General features: G+C 42.5%; 1 protein-coding gene and 1 long non-coding RNA gene across 13 annotated transcripts in view; one reads left to right on the top strand and one right to left on the bottom strand.

Annotated features, from left to right (window-relative positions):
• The window catches only part of LOC105612393 (uncharacterized), a 25280-nt gene extending 24506 nt beyond the window's left edge, over positions 1-774 (top strand). For all 4 annotated transcript variants that reach the window (XR_006059565.2, XR_003588846.3, XR_003588847.3 and 1 more), the window contains one exon: positions 469-774. This is a non-coding gene — a long non-coding RNA (uncharacterized LOC105612393). The remainder of the gene's footprint in view (positions 1-468) is intronic.
• RNF41 (ring finger protein 41) overlaps positions 1-13045 on the bottom strand; it is a 27897-nt gene extending 14852 nt beyond the window's left edge. For 2 of the 9 annotated variants that reach the window (XM_042248174.1, XM_060412997.1), the window contains exon 1: positions 12897-13045. The gene's annotated coding sequence lies outside the window, so the exon portion shown is untranslated. Of the gene's footprint in view, positions 1-8176; positions 8468-10295; positions 10481-12250; positions 12403-12896 lie in introns of all 9 variants that reach the window. The other 7 variants (XM_060412996.1, XM_060412995.1, XM_042248175.1 and 4 more) reach the window with 7 other exon arrangements.

Here is a 13045-nt window from a genome sequence, read left to right as displayed (position 1 = left end):
AGAATAAACCTGAAAGTTATGGGAGTGCCTGAAGGATTTTTGTTGACATAAATTTACAAGTTTTTTTAATTTTGACAATTTCAGACTTCCAAATATCCCATATATCCTTCATCCAGACTCCTTAAATGTTTACATTTAACTACATTTATAACTGCTATATATATATATATATATATATCAAAACTTTTTGAACTTTTAAAAGTCAACTGTAGACTTGATGCTTCCTAAAAAGAACATTTTTATATTGATAGTAAGATTATAAAAATCAGGAAATTAACATTGATGTAATATTATATTTACAAACCAGTTTTCCAGTTTTGCTAGTTGTCCCAATAATCTCCTTGAGCAAAAGAACATTCAAGATTATGTTGAATTATGTTATGCACTGAGTTGTCAAACTTCTTTAATCCTATGACTGAAAAAGTTACTAAATCCTTTTCGTTTTTTATAAATTTGACATTTTTTAAGAACGCACACTGGACTTCCGTGGTGATACAGTGGATAAGAACCCACCTGCCAACGCAGGGGACACGGGTCTGATCCCTGGTGCAGAAAGATCCCACATGCCACAGAGCAACCAGGCCCGTGTGCCACAATTACCGAGCCCGCGTGCTGCAACTACTGAAGGCCACGTGCCAAGAGCCTACGCTCCACAACAAGAGAAGCTGGCACAGTGGCAAAGGCCATGCACCGCAACTGGGAAGCAGCCCCCAATCACTGCAACGAAAGAAAGCCCAGCACAGCCAGTAAATAAATAAGAATACACACCAGTTATATGAGAATGTCTCTCATTTGTCTGTTGTTTCCTCGTGATTAAATTAAGGTTTTGGGACTTGGAAGTCCAGTGGCTAAGATTCCAAGCTCCCAATGCAGGGGGCCCAGGTTCGATCCATGATCAGGGAACTAGATCCCAGATGCAGCAACTAAGACTCTGAATGCCACAACTAAAGATTTTGCATCCTGCAACTAAGACCTGGCACAGCCAAATAAACAGATAAATATTTAAAATCAGGAAGTAAATTCAGGTTTCATTTTAGGCAAAAATGCCACAAAGTAGCACTGTGTTCTCAATGCATCATATCAGGAGCACATGATGTTGATCTGTACTGTTCCTGGTGGTACCAGCTTTGATCCTTCGGTTAAGTGCTATTTGTCAGGTTTTTCTACTCTAAGAGTTCTTATTTTTTCCTATGTAATCATAAGAATGTTGTGGGGGAGATTCTTTAAGTCTGTGTACACCTGAAGGATCTTTAAGAAACTGACATGTCCAGCTTCCTATTTTAGACTGGCAGATTCTGGCAACCGTGCAAAAAATATAGGGGATAGGGAATATCAGAGAAATAAGATCTTTGTAGGAGTTTACTGTAAAAATTAAGATGAAAAAAAGTATAAACGTTCAAACCAAGGCATTTAAGAGAAGGAATCAGGAATCACGCAGGCCAGTGGTTGTTGGAACTCCCACGCCTCCACTTAGGAGAACTAGGATCCTGCAAACTGCATGGTGTAGCCAAAAATAACAATAATAAAATGAATAAACAAAAATTTTTAAAGAGGGAATTTATATTAGTTCAGGAAGTAATAAAAAGATTACTTTTTTGTCTTTGCCTCGGATAATTAGTGGTGAATTCTTATTTACCAAAATAAGAAACTTTGAAAAAGATCAGGATGGGGTAAAAAGTAATGATCCTAGTCTTGGACGTGTAGAGTTTCAGATTCCAAGCAGAAATCCTGAAGGTAATAGCTGACAGGTTTTGAAAGGTCACAAGGGAAAGTACACAGAATGAAACCAGATAATGAGGATGGTTCTGAAGTCTATAGAACACTAGGAAGCACTGATTCTTTGCTTAATTTTTTAGTTTTCCTTTTTTCACAAGTAGAATATATTACTTTATGCTCATTTTAAAAGAATAAAGCCACTCTTCCCACCTTCCTCTCCCCATCCATTGCTTAGTGAACATTCCTTCTTTCAATTGCCCTGCCCTCTTTTGCTATACCTAGATTTTTTTTTTTTTCCCCCACACTGTACAGCATGCAGAATCTTAATTTCCCCAACCAGGGATCAACCCATGCCCCCTGCAGTGGAAGCTCAGAGTCTTAACCACTGGACCAGAGAAGTCCCATAGAATCATGTATGAAGGAAGCCCTGCTCCCAGGGAGTTTATATTCTAGTGGTTGAGAATGTTCAAGCCACCAGTCTAAACCTTGATTACTATGTGTTTTGCCATTCCCTTCAGGACTGAGGTTTGCCTGATTGCCAATTTTTCCCCTGAAACAAATCATGTTCCAATTAACACCCCTGTAACATGATTTTTTTGGAGCATGAGAACAAATCTCTCTCCTAGGATGGATACTGAGAGCTGGAATTGCTGGGCTGAATGGTGGGCTTGCTATTTGTTTTCTAGACACTTCCATACCATACTCTGGAAAGGCCCTTTCAATTTACACCACCACCAACAGTGTGTGAAAATACTTTAATAATGACATTTAAAAGGAAGGCAGGGAAGGAGCCTGAAAAAAAAAAGAGAGAGAGACTGAAAAAGATTGGCCCCAGATAAGAGAAAATCCTGGAGAGAAGAGAGTCACAGAAGTTTAAGGGAGTTGGGGGTGTGGCGAGGAGGAAGGAAAGAGGAATTCTTGTTTCATGAGTAGAGTTTCCGTTTTGCAAGATGAGAATGTTCCAGAGGTCTGTTTCACAACAATGTGAATATACTTAACATTGTTGAACTGTATACTCAAAAATGGTTAAGATGGGAATTTTGTGTTATGTGTTTTTACCACACACACACAAATTAACAAGTGGAATGTTTAGAGGAAAAAGAAGTGTCAAAAACTGCAAACACAAGTTGGACTAAAAAAAGCAGAAACTGCCAAGACATGGGACTGTGGACACCCACAGCAGAGGGGGCTACATGGCGCTGGGCGGCACTGCGGCCAGGGCAGCACTGAGAGTGGGAGCCAGACTGCGGTGGCTCACAGTGAACAGGTGAGACAGAGAGACGGGGACGGAAGAAAGCTGCCGAAAGCATGACTTCCAAGGAAGAAAGGGAGAGAGGAGCACAGGAGGCTGAGGAAGGGCGCGGGGAGGGGTGTTTTTCCCTTATGCTAAGGAAGGTTTGAGGATGTGTGTGTCCTGAAAGGAAAGCTCTAATGAAGAAAGAAAAGAAAAGATGAGAATCTGGTCACTGAGGGAAAGGTAGGATGGAAACCAGGAAATATGTTAAATAGGAAGAGGGACACCCTTAAAGCAGGAGAGCAGACAGACTTCCCTGGTGGTCCAGTGGTTAGGAATCCACATGACAATCCAGGGGACACAGGTTTGATCCCCGTGAGAAGCTCCCACGTGCCATGAGGCAACTAAGCCACTGCCCCATAACTACTAAAGCCCCAATGCCCTAGAGCCTGTGTTCTAAGACAAGAGAAGCCATTGCAATGAGAGGTCTGTGCAACGCAATGAACAGTTGTCTTCACTCACTGCAATTAGAGAAAGCCTGAGTGCAGCAATGAAGACCAAGTGCAGTCAAAATAAATAAGTTTTTTTTAATTAAAGCTTAAAAAAAAGGCAGGAAAGAAGAATGGTACTTAAAGAGGTCCAGACAGGTTTTCAAAAATCACACTAATGAACTTTTAAAAATCAGATAATCACGCTCATTTAAGTGAACAGTAAAGTATAGCTACACTTAGTTATGGTAATATAAGCCCACCTGATGGAAGAGCATATCTAGCACATCTATTTTTTTTTAAACATCTATTTGTTTACTGTTGGCTGCGCTGGGTCTTTGCTGCTGTGCACAGGCTTTCTCTAGCTGCACTGAGTGCGGGCTACTCTTGGTTGCAGAGCACAGGCTTCTCACTGTGGCGGCTTCTCTTGTTGCAGAGCAGTCTCTAGGCACGAGGGCTGCTATGGTTGCACCTTGTGGGCTCTGGAGCACCGGCTCAGGAGTAGCCTGGAGTCTTCAGGATCTTCCCAGCTGCTACTGTTCTGTCGCTCAGTTGTGTCTGACTCAGACAGGCTTCCCTGTCCTTCACCATCTCCTGGAGCTTGCTCACACTCATGTCCGTGGAATTGGTGATAGCATTCAACCATCACATCCTCTGTCGTCCCCTTCTCCTCCTGCCTTCAATCTTCCCAGCATCAGGGTCTTTTCCAATGAATCAGCTCCAGCATCAGGGTCTTTTCCAATGAGTCAGCTCTTCGCATAAGGGGGCCAAAGTATCAGAGCTTCAGCTTCAGCACATCAAACACACGTCCCCTGTGTTGGCAGGCAGATTCTTAACCAGTGGACCACCAGGGAAGCCTGAGCATATGTATTTTAAATGATGCTTATGAGGAATATACGATATAACATGATATATTGGGTTGGCCAAAAAGTTTGTTCAGGTTTTTGTAATATCTTATGGAAAAACTCAAACTTTTTGGCCAACCCAATAATAGATTTAAAAAGTAGGACACAAACTTGAATATAGATCTGTTTAAATAGTTTTCCCCATTCACCTGGTTAAGACAGTCTTATTTTTGCCTTTAGAGTTGGAATGGACCATAAGAGACCATCTGGTTTAACACACCAGGGCTGGCATCCTCTCCATGGTATCCAAGAGTCAGTCACCCTGAGCTTAGACAGTCCTGGGAAAGGTCAAGATAGAGAGCAGCAGCAGCACAGAAGAGGGGTATCTAGCCTAGACTCAGCTCTCCCATAGCATCTAGAGTATCTATGTCCTTCTAAAACAGGTACTGGGAGCTTTACCTGCAGACCGACCTCTAAGGACACAAGGAACTATGATCACATTTCCTCTCTACTTCAGTTAGTTAATGCAACCTGACACTGGTTTGTACTATTCTGAATAATGGCTAGGTGCTACGTTACCTGAGAGCCTCTACATGATAGCAGAAATATCACCCAACACCCATAATTCAGCTGTTGAACCCCTGACTTTTACAATATTTGAAAATGAAGTGAAAGTGTTAGTCGCTCAGTCGTGTCCAACTCTTTGCAACCCCATGGACTATAGCCCACCAAGCTCCTCTGTCCATGGAATTCTCTAGGCAAGAATACTGGTGTGGATAGCCATTTCCTTCTCCAGGGGATCTATCTTTCTGACCCAGAGATCGAACCCAGACCTCCTGCATTGCAGGCGGATTCTTCACCATCTGAGCCACCAAAGAAGCTTCTGACAATATCTACCTCAATTAAATAAACAAAGTGTAATCTGGTTTCTCTATAATAGCTATTAATCACAGGAAAAAAAATTATTACTGCCTTAAAATGTACCAGGTATGAAGTGTTCCAAGATATACTGCTAAGAGAAAAAAACTAAGGTATATAATAGTATATGGAAATGTGCCAAAATAAGCACAAAATACAATACATATATGTGTGTATGTATTATGAATGCATATGAATATGCTTTCATATACACGAAACTCTCCAGAAATGGCCAAGAGTGGCTGCTGCTGAAGAAGGGTCATTAAGGAACAGGAACGGGGGAAATTTTTAATTTCCTCAGTTATCCCTTTGAATCTTTGAAAAAGATTTTCTCTTTGTGTGTGTACTCAATAGTCACATAAAGAAATACTTTTATTAATTATCCTAAACTGTGAAAGTATTACGGTTAAATGAAAAAACATGTCCAAAACACTCAATGTCACATATACTATATGTGTCATTTATAGCATGTAACATATACAACACACATATGCTGTACACTATATATATATGTGTGTATATATATATATACACACACACGCTGTATACTATAGCAAGGTCTGGAAAAAATGTTCTCTTGCAAGAAAAAGTTAATCAAGGTGAAAAAAAAAAAAAAGTTAAGGTGAATCATACCAAAAAAGTCAGTCAATATCCTAAAACAATATATACCTTTTATCTAGCAATCCTAATTTCAGTAACTTAGCCTAAGGAAATAATTACACAGTGAACAAAACAATATACCAGATTGTTCTAAGTATTGTTTATAATAGTACAAAAAATCAGAAGTGACACAAACATACGGTAGAATTCCTTACATCCTTAAAATGGGATACAATGTAGCATTAATATAACTTAGATATTTTTAATAATATTTGTTTATTTAGGTTATTCAAATTTATTCATTACTTATATAAGTAAAATAACATTTATTCATAGTATATATTCTACAGTGCCATTTTCATTAAAAAAATTTTATGTGTGTCCATACTTATGCTGGAGAGCATCTGAAAGCATATAAGAGAAGCTGTCCCTAAGTATAGACATTTAGCACTTTTACTTTTTTTCCTCCATACTTTTTTTTAAATTGAAGTATAGTTGATGTTCAATATAAGTGACAGGTGTACAACACAGTGATTCACAATTTCTGAAGGTTCTACTCCATTTAGAGTTATGATATTGACTACATTCCCCACGTTATTAGTACTCAGAGTTTTGCTTTATTAGTTTTTTCCTCCTTTTTATTTTTACAATGATGTTTTACTTGTACAACCAAATAATAATCACTATTTATTGAGTATTTCTACATGCTAGGCACAATTCTAAGCATTTCTGGCATATTAACTCAACTGACTTTTACAATAACCGTGAGTTACTCTTTGAGGTCAGCATGACCGTGATCTGCCTTTTACAGACGGGAAAGAGATGCACAAAGGTTAAAAAGCTTCTCTAGGGACTTCTCTGGTGGTCCAGGGGCTAAGACCTCTTGCTCCCAATGCAGTGGGCTGGGGTTCGACCTCTGGTCAGAAAACTAGATCTCCATGGTAAAACTAAGAGTCTGCATGCCACAACTACTAACAAAAGATCCTGTGCAGCACAACTACAACTACAACACGGCACAGCCAAATAAATGCATAAACATTTTTTTAGAAAAAGCTTTCCCCAAATCGCACAGCTAACAGGTGGTGGAGCCAGATCCCAAACCAGGCAAACTGGCCCCAGGGCTCAAGCCTTTAATTGCAACTGCCATGCTAAACTGCCTCTCAAACTGAAAAATGCAAGCTGCAAAAACAGTACATATAGTGGTGGTCCCATTTATATAAAAACTTCTTTTTTTAAGTGGAATATATTGTGTACACATTTTAAAAATCTACTGAGATTATAATTTTGATCTACAGAACATATTTCTACAAGACTTAATTTTAAAAAAATCAGTTACCTTAGAGCAAGGGGCAAAAATTAAAACAATACCCTTCTCTCTCTTGTTGCTATGGAGCAATGTAGAAAGCAGGCTGAGAGTCTGTAGTATGCTTCACTTGTGTTTTAATTTCAAAACAGTCCTGGGACTTCCCTGGTGGTCCAGTGGCTAAGACTTCGTGCTCCCAATGCAGAGGACCTGTGTTTGATTCCTGGTCGGGGAACTAGATCTCACAGGCCACAACTAAAGACCAACTAGAAGATTCTGCATGCCACAACTGAGACCTGGTGCAGCCAAATAAATATTTAAAATAAAATGCTATCTGAAGGAAGACTACAGATTCTGAAAACTGATCTTAGTGGGGTCTCATGGGATTCCACATCCCCAAAAGAAACAGCAGAGAATTTGCCTCAGTTGTTACAGGGATGGTTAGAGGGTGTAAGAAGCCACCAGCCAGGCTTAGGAGTTACAAGGTTCCCACCATAAAGTCAAGGTTTACAGAACTCAGCAAAGATGCTGGGCATTGTTCTTTCTGAATCGAAACCCCACGTTATTGGCTTGGAGATGCACCTTCTTCTAACTCTATTCTTTCAGAGGTGCGACCTCAAGAATTAAGGGGAAATTTAGATTTCGTTCTGACTAGGGTATTTCCAATTTGTTGTCTATGGGAAAGATGCTGAAGGAAGTGGTTATATACAGCCTCAGAAGCCAGCTCCTTGCCCTGTCTCACCTGGCCCCTGGGTAGACAGTCAGGCTGACAGGCTAGGCTCTGTGACTAGTCCTTCTCTCTCTAGGACTCTCAACATTTCTGTGGGACTATCACAGCGGTGGGTTCTCGATTGCTTACTGCCCTAGCGACAGAAGCCTTAAAAAAACTGAAACCACAGAGACCGCAAGAATCACAGCCAGTGACCACAGCCACTGGAAGCACAGTTTCCTAGATCTCCTCCTTGAGCTGTAGAACAGGAAAAGGCCTTGGAAGGTTTCACATAAGCTGGGGGGTTGAACTAAATTAACACTGAAGTGTCCCTTCAGGCTTATAGGAGTTCTGCCAACTTACCCAGTTTGAACATTCTGAACCCAAACTGAAAACTGCATTCCCAGCAGGCCAGAACCAAAGCAGGTAATTATGAGGCTGCACTTCCTCACTTTACACTGGGATGTCTCTACATTTCTGGTCAGGATTATTATAAAAATGTGACAACTTCCCTGGTGGTCCAATGGTCGAGAATCATCCTTGTAATGCAGGGGACACAGGTTTGATGATCCCGGTCCAGGAAAATTCCACAGGCCTCCGAGCAACTAAGCTTGTGTGCCACAACCACTGAGCCCATGGGCCAGAGCATGTGCTCTGCAACAAGAGAAGCCACTGCAATGAGAAGCCTGTGCACCACACAGAGAGTAGCCCCCACTCCCCACAGCTGGAGAAAGCCCACCAACAGGAGCGAAGGCACAGTGCAGCCAAAAATAAGTAAACTAATTAATTAATTTCAAATAAATAAATAAAAACTTGAGAACTTTACTAGACCACTCCCTACACCCTTGTAACTTACTGTTGCAATTGTTTTCACTGGTCTACTCCCAGAGAGAGCTAGGAATTCAAAACAGATTGTTTCTAAAAGAGCCTGAACATTTACCCTCCCTTATCAGGGTTTCTTGAACCCATGTACCGATGTGCAAACCACGCACATTCACATGCACAAACGTTAGTGCAACCATTCCCATTTTAGAGTAACTGGGTATGCTGTCACCAATGCTTGACAAAAACAGACTGGTAAAATCCAAGCATATGTGCTATGATCTCCTTCTACTCCTTCTCTCTCATCCATGCCCTGAATACAATACAGGTATAGAGGGCTGAGAATTCTCCAGCACCAATTACTACAAATCACCAGACATTAAGGCAAAGGGCCCCATAACCTGCCCCACTGTAATGAAACAGGTGACTCCTAGCAATTTCAACCTAGTGAAGAAAGTAGCTGGTGAAGGGTGCCTCATGGGAGTCCCTAAAACATTTCACCTTATCTCCCTGTCTCCCAATAAACAAATAGATGTGGAAAAAGAAAACTGAGTTGACAATCTAGAAACCTGAGTGGCTCTCTAGCTCTATTATCGAGCGGTGTGTAACCTTGGGCAACTGACTTCGCCTCTCTGGGCCTCAGTTCCCTTTACTCCACATGAAATGATGCATGCAAGACAATACAAGTTCTACATAAGTACAAAAATAGGCTAAATTAGGGGTAATTATATTATAAAAGGTGCCCTGGCTTTATGAGAGGGCCTTTTTGACCTTGCTCTCTTTAGGCAACTCTCCTGACTTTATAAATGAAAGAAAGTGGTCTTTTTCATCTATGCAATAGAACCCTTAAAGTGAAATCACTCCCTCTCTTACAGAACTGAGCTCTTAGAACTCAGTTTCCTCATTGCCTCTAAGGTTCCATTTAATTCCAGAATTCTGTGATCCAGACTAGATTTAGCACAGGGCATTTTTAAAGTCAGGCTTCTTCAGCACACTTTAATTGGTTAAATTTGAAAGACAATCCAGAGGGGGACTTCCTTGGTGGTCCAGTGGCTAAGACTCCATGCTCCCGATGCAGGGGCCCTGAGTTCAATACCTGGTCTGGGAACTAGATCCCACATACTGCAACTAAGATTCGGCACACCCAAATAAACAAATATTTTTTAAAAATAAATAAATAAAAAAGCATCCAGAGGTCACACAATCCTTCAAAAACTCCCAACTAACAACTCTAACACCTCGAGTGAGGCCCACCAGGCCTCAAAGATCAGCAAGGACCCCCCCACACACACACCTTGGTCATCAGCACCAAGCACTATTTGTGTGGCTACCCCAATCTCATCTTCATGTAACAGACATGTAAAAGAAACAGCAAGCACAATCCTTGTCCTCAAACAAATGTGCAGGCTTGAATTCAATGAGCACACAAGATATAAAACATACAAAAAATAGTAAAATTTAACAATTTATCAACAAGTGAAAGTTAATAGTTCATGTAAGACATAAGTATACAATGAAGAAAAGACTGACGTGGGTTAATCACAGAAAAGTTTATGCATAAAAGAGTTTTGAGAATCAGGTTTTCAAGAGCAGAAGGGATCCAGATTAGCAGAGAAGAGGGTTGAAGCCCAGAAGGGGGTTCTGAATCAATGCTTTTTACCTTCCAAGTGTTGGGGGGCAGGTTCCCTGTTCACAAGGCTCCGACCCCCTGATGCCTCCACTCAGTGCCACTCAGGAGACGCTCCCAGTAACCCATCTTGTTGGCTATTCTCCGACTGAGTCTTCCCTCCTAGTAACAAGCTCCATCGCCAAGGGGATGGATGTGATGTCACAATCGGGAGCACTCTATTAATAGGAACAAGGAAGAAAAAGGTGAGTCAGGAGCACTACCTGCACTTGGCAGTGAAACTAGACAGACTTGGATCTGACGGTTGGTTGAGGAGGACAAGACAACTCCACTGAGAGCTACAGGTTTCAGGGTTAGGCACACAGGCTACTCTGTAAGGAGTGAGGTCATCTGCTAAGGAATCACACACCCGGGCCAAGGGATTCAAACACAGCTGAGGTGGGGAGAGAAAGGGACAAGAAGCAAGGCAGGGAAGAGGAGCTGTTTGAGACAGAAAAGATTATTTTATTCAGTGCATACAACTGCAAGGAATGCCAGCGAATCCAAAGCTGTGGCTACATAACACAGAGAGCCATGATGCCTTACGTGCACAGGATGGTGCTTTAGTGTTTCCAAAGTGCTTTCACAGAAAGTATTTCATATAAAAAGAATTCTGTCCTACTGTCCACTCAGAAAATACTGTTTCACAAGGAGAAGATACTCGAGAATATTGGTGTAGGTGTAATTCTACTTTCAAGTCCGGAAATATTCCTGAAGGGATCAGGCTTTTTTTTAAAAAAATGAAGAGGCAGTCAATCAGGAAATTACTCCAGGACAGACAACTGGGAAGACCAAACTCTCATTACTAAAAGGATGAAACCAAGTAGAGGGAGACAAAGCTTCAGAGGCAGAACAGAAACTACTCAAATTCCTTTCCTCACCTTCACATCGATCAATATTAAGGACTATGTTAGGAAGGATGACAATTTTTATCCGTAAAACAGAGACCATCTCATCCGGAGTCTGGTACATGGGCTCATTAGTTTACTATGCTCAGCAGCCATAACACGTTAGTGCAGTATTTAAAAACTAATCAGAGGATAAAGGTACCAGGCCAGGTCCACTTTCTCCTCACTGTAGTTGGGGGCAGTAGCGGGGAGTTGATAGGTCTCTCCCATCCATAATACAGAGGAGCGTACAATGCTTCTTCCATTTTGACAATACTGTATTTCCCAACAGCCTGGTGTCCACCCTTGAACCCCAAGAAAAGCTTCCAGGAATCAGTGCTATGTTCAGTCTTTTAGAGACAAGTTCCAGGCTAACAGCTGTCCATCCTGGGAAAAAATATCTCCTCTCACAACTCTCTTGACCAGAACAAAACAGGGTTTTTCAACACAAAGGGGCACCTGGAGTCAGGAGACCTGGATTCTGGTCCCTGCTCTGCCAGCTGTCCGACTTTTAACAAGCCATGTATCCCTTCTGCAGTTTTCAGTTTCTTCACCTGTCAAGCAGGGAAAATGATAACTGACTTATCTATCTTACATATTGTCCAGGAAAATCAAATGACATAATAAATATGAAAGCATACTGAATACTACTATTCATACCACTATTAGTACAAACACCATGAGGTATTTGTAGCAATAGAATGCAAAATAAATTTAGAGTTCCGAGGGTCCATGAGGATATACTTGAAAGAAGCTTGTTTCTTCTTTTCTATCCAGGTGCAGCCACAAAGTCGGCTGGACACACAGGGCAGTAACATTATTGCATCACTCAGATTCCCTACCATCCCTATCTGGGGAAAACTAGCAGCCTGCAACAATATCAGCTTCTTGCTCTATTGTCAGACTAAAACCACCTGTACGGGAAGGGATTAGACTATCACAGTCCAGTCCCCAAGAACAGTGGTTCAGTGGTCTCATTAACAGCTGCATTTGCTACTAGATGGAACGAAGTCAGTTTCTGAATGAAGATGCCTGTCAGTCCCTCAAGAGAAACACTCTCACCCCTCTCAGCTTTCTGCTCCTTCTCCAGCTCCCTCCTTCCCAGTCCTCAATTTCCTCTGCGTTCTGGCTTGGAGAAGGCTTTCCGGTGTGTGAAGCCTGTGAAGAGGGACCGGCTGCAAACCCAGGGCAGGGATGTAAGGAATGTGAGATTCCTACATAGAGGGGTGGGAGGGAGAGAGGGGAAGGAATGGAGGAGGAAGACAAGGCTGCCAAAGACAAGGCATGGGAGAGGAGCCAAGCTATGGCGCTTCGAGGGCGGGGGTTCAGGTTCCGCGGCCCCTGCCCAGGCTGGCCCTCAGAATGTTCCCTCCCTCCGCTCCCGGCCTGTCAATCATTGCCTATTTAAACACCACGCTGTTCCCTCAAGTCCCCTCCTCCCTGTCCTCCGGCCAGCCCAGGCCCCCTCCTGCACTTTTTAAGGCTCCCCCATTCCAATGGATCACCCCAACAACCCACCCTCCGGCGCCCCTTTATCACCTCTGGACTCCTCCCTATTGCTGCTCCCTTCCTCCATTTTTCATCTTTACTCTCATCCCTTCTCCTGACCTCCAATATCTCGAACCCCCGCCTCAATCCCCCTGGGACATCGCCCCCTCCCTCCCACACCCTCCCTTTAAGTGGGATCGCGCGCAGGCGCCGTACGCACCGCCCTGGAAGCGGTCTGGACTCTGTACCCGCAGCGGCCGAGAGACAGCCCGAGTGCCGGGTCCCCAGCCTTTTCTGGGAGGGGAAGGGGAAAGGGAAGAAGACGCGAGAGGGTTCCGACCACTCTCCGCCGTGTGGGACGGAACCTTT

Source organism: Ovis aries, chromosome 3 (genome assembly GCF_016772045.2).
Source record: "Ovis aries strain OAR_USU_Benz2616 breed Rambouillet chromosome 3, ARS-UI_Ramb_v3.0, whole genome shotgun sequence".
Taxonomy (NCBI): Eukaryota; Metazoa; Chordata; class Mammalia; order Artiodactyla; family Bovidae; genus Ovis; species Ovis aries.
This window is presented reverse-complemented; position numbering and strand designations above follow the sequence as displayed.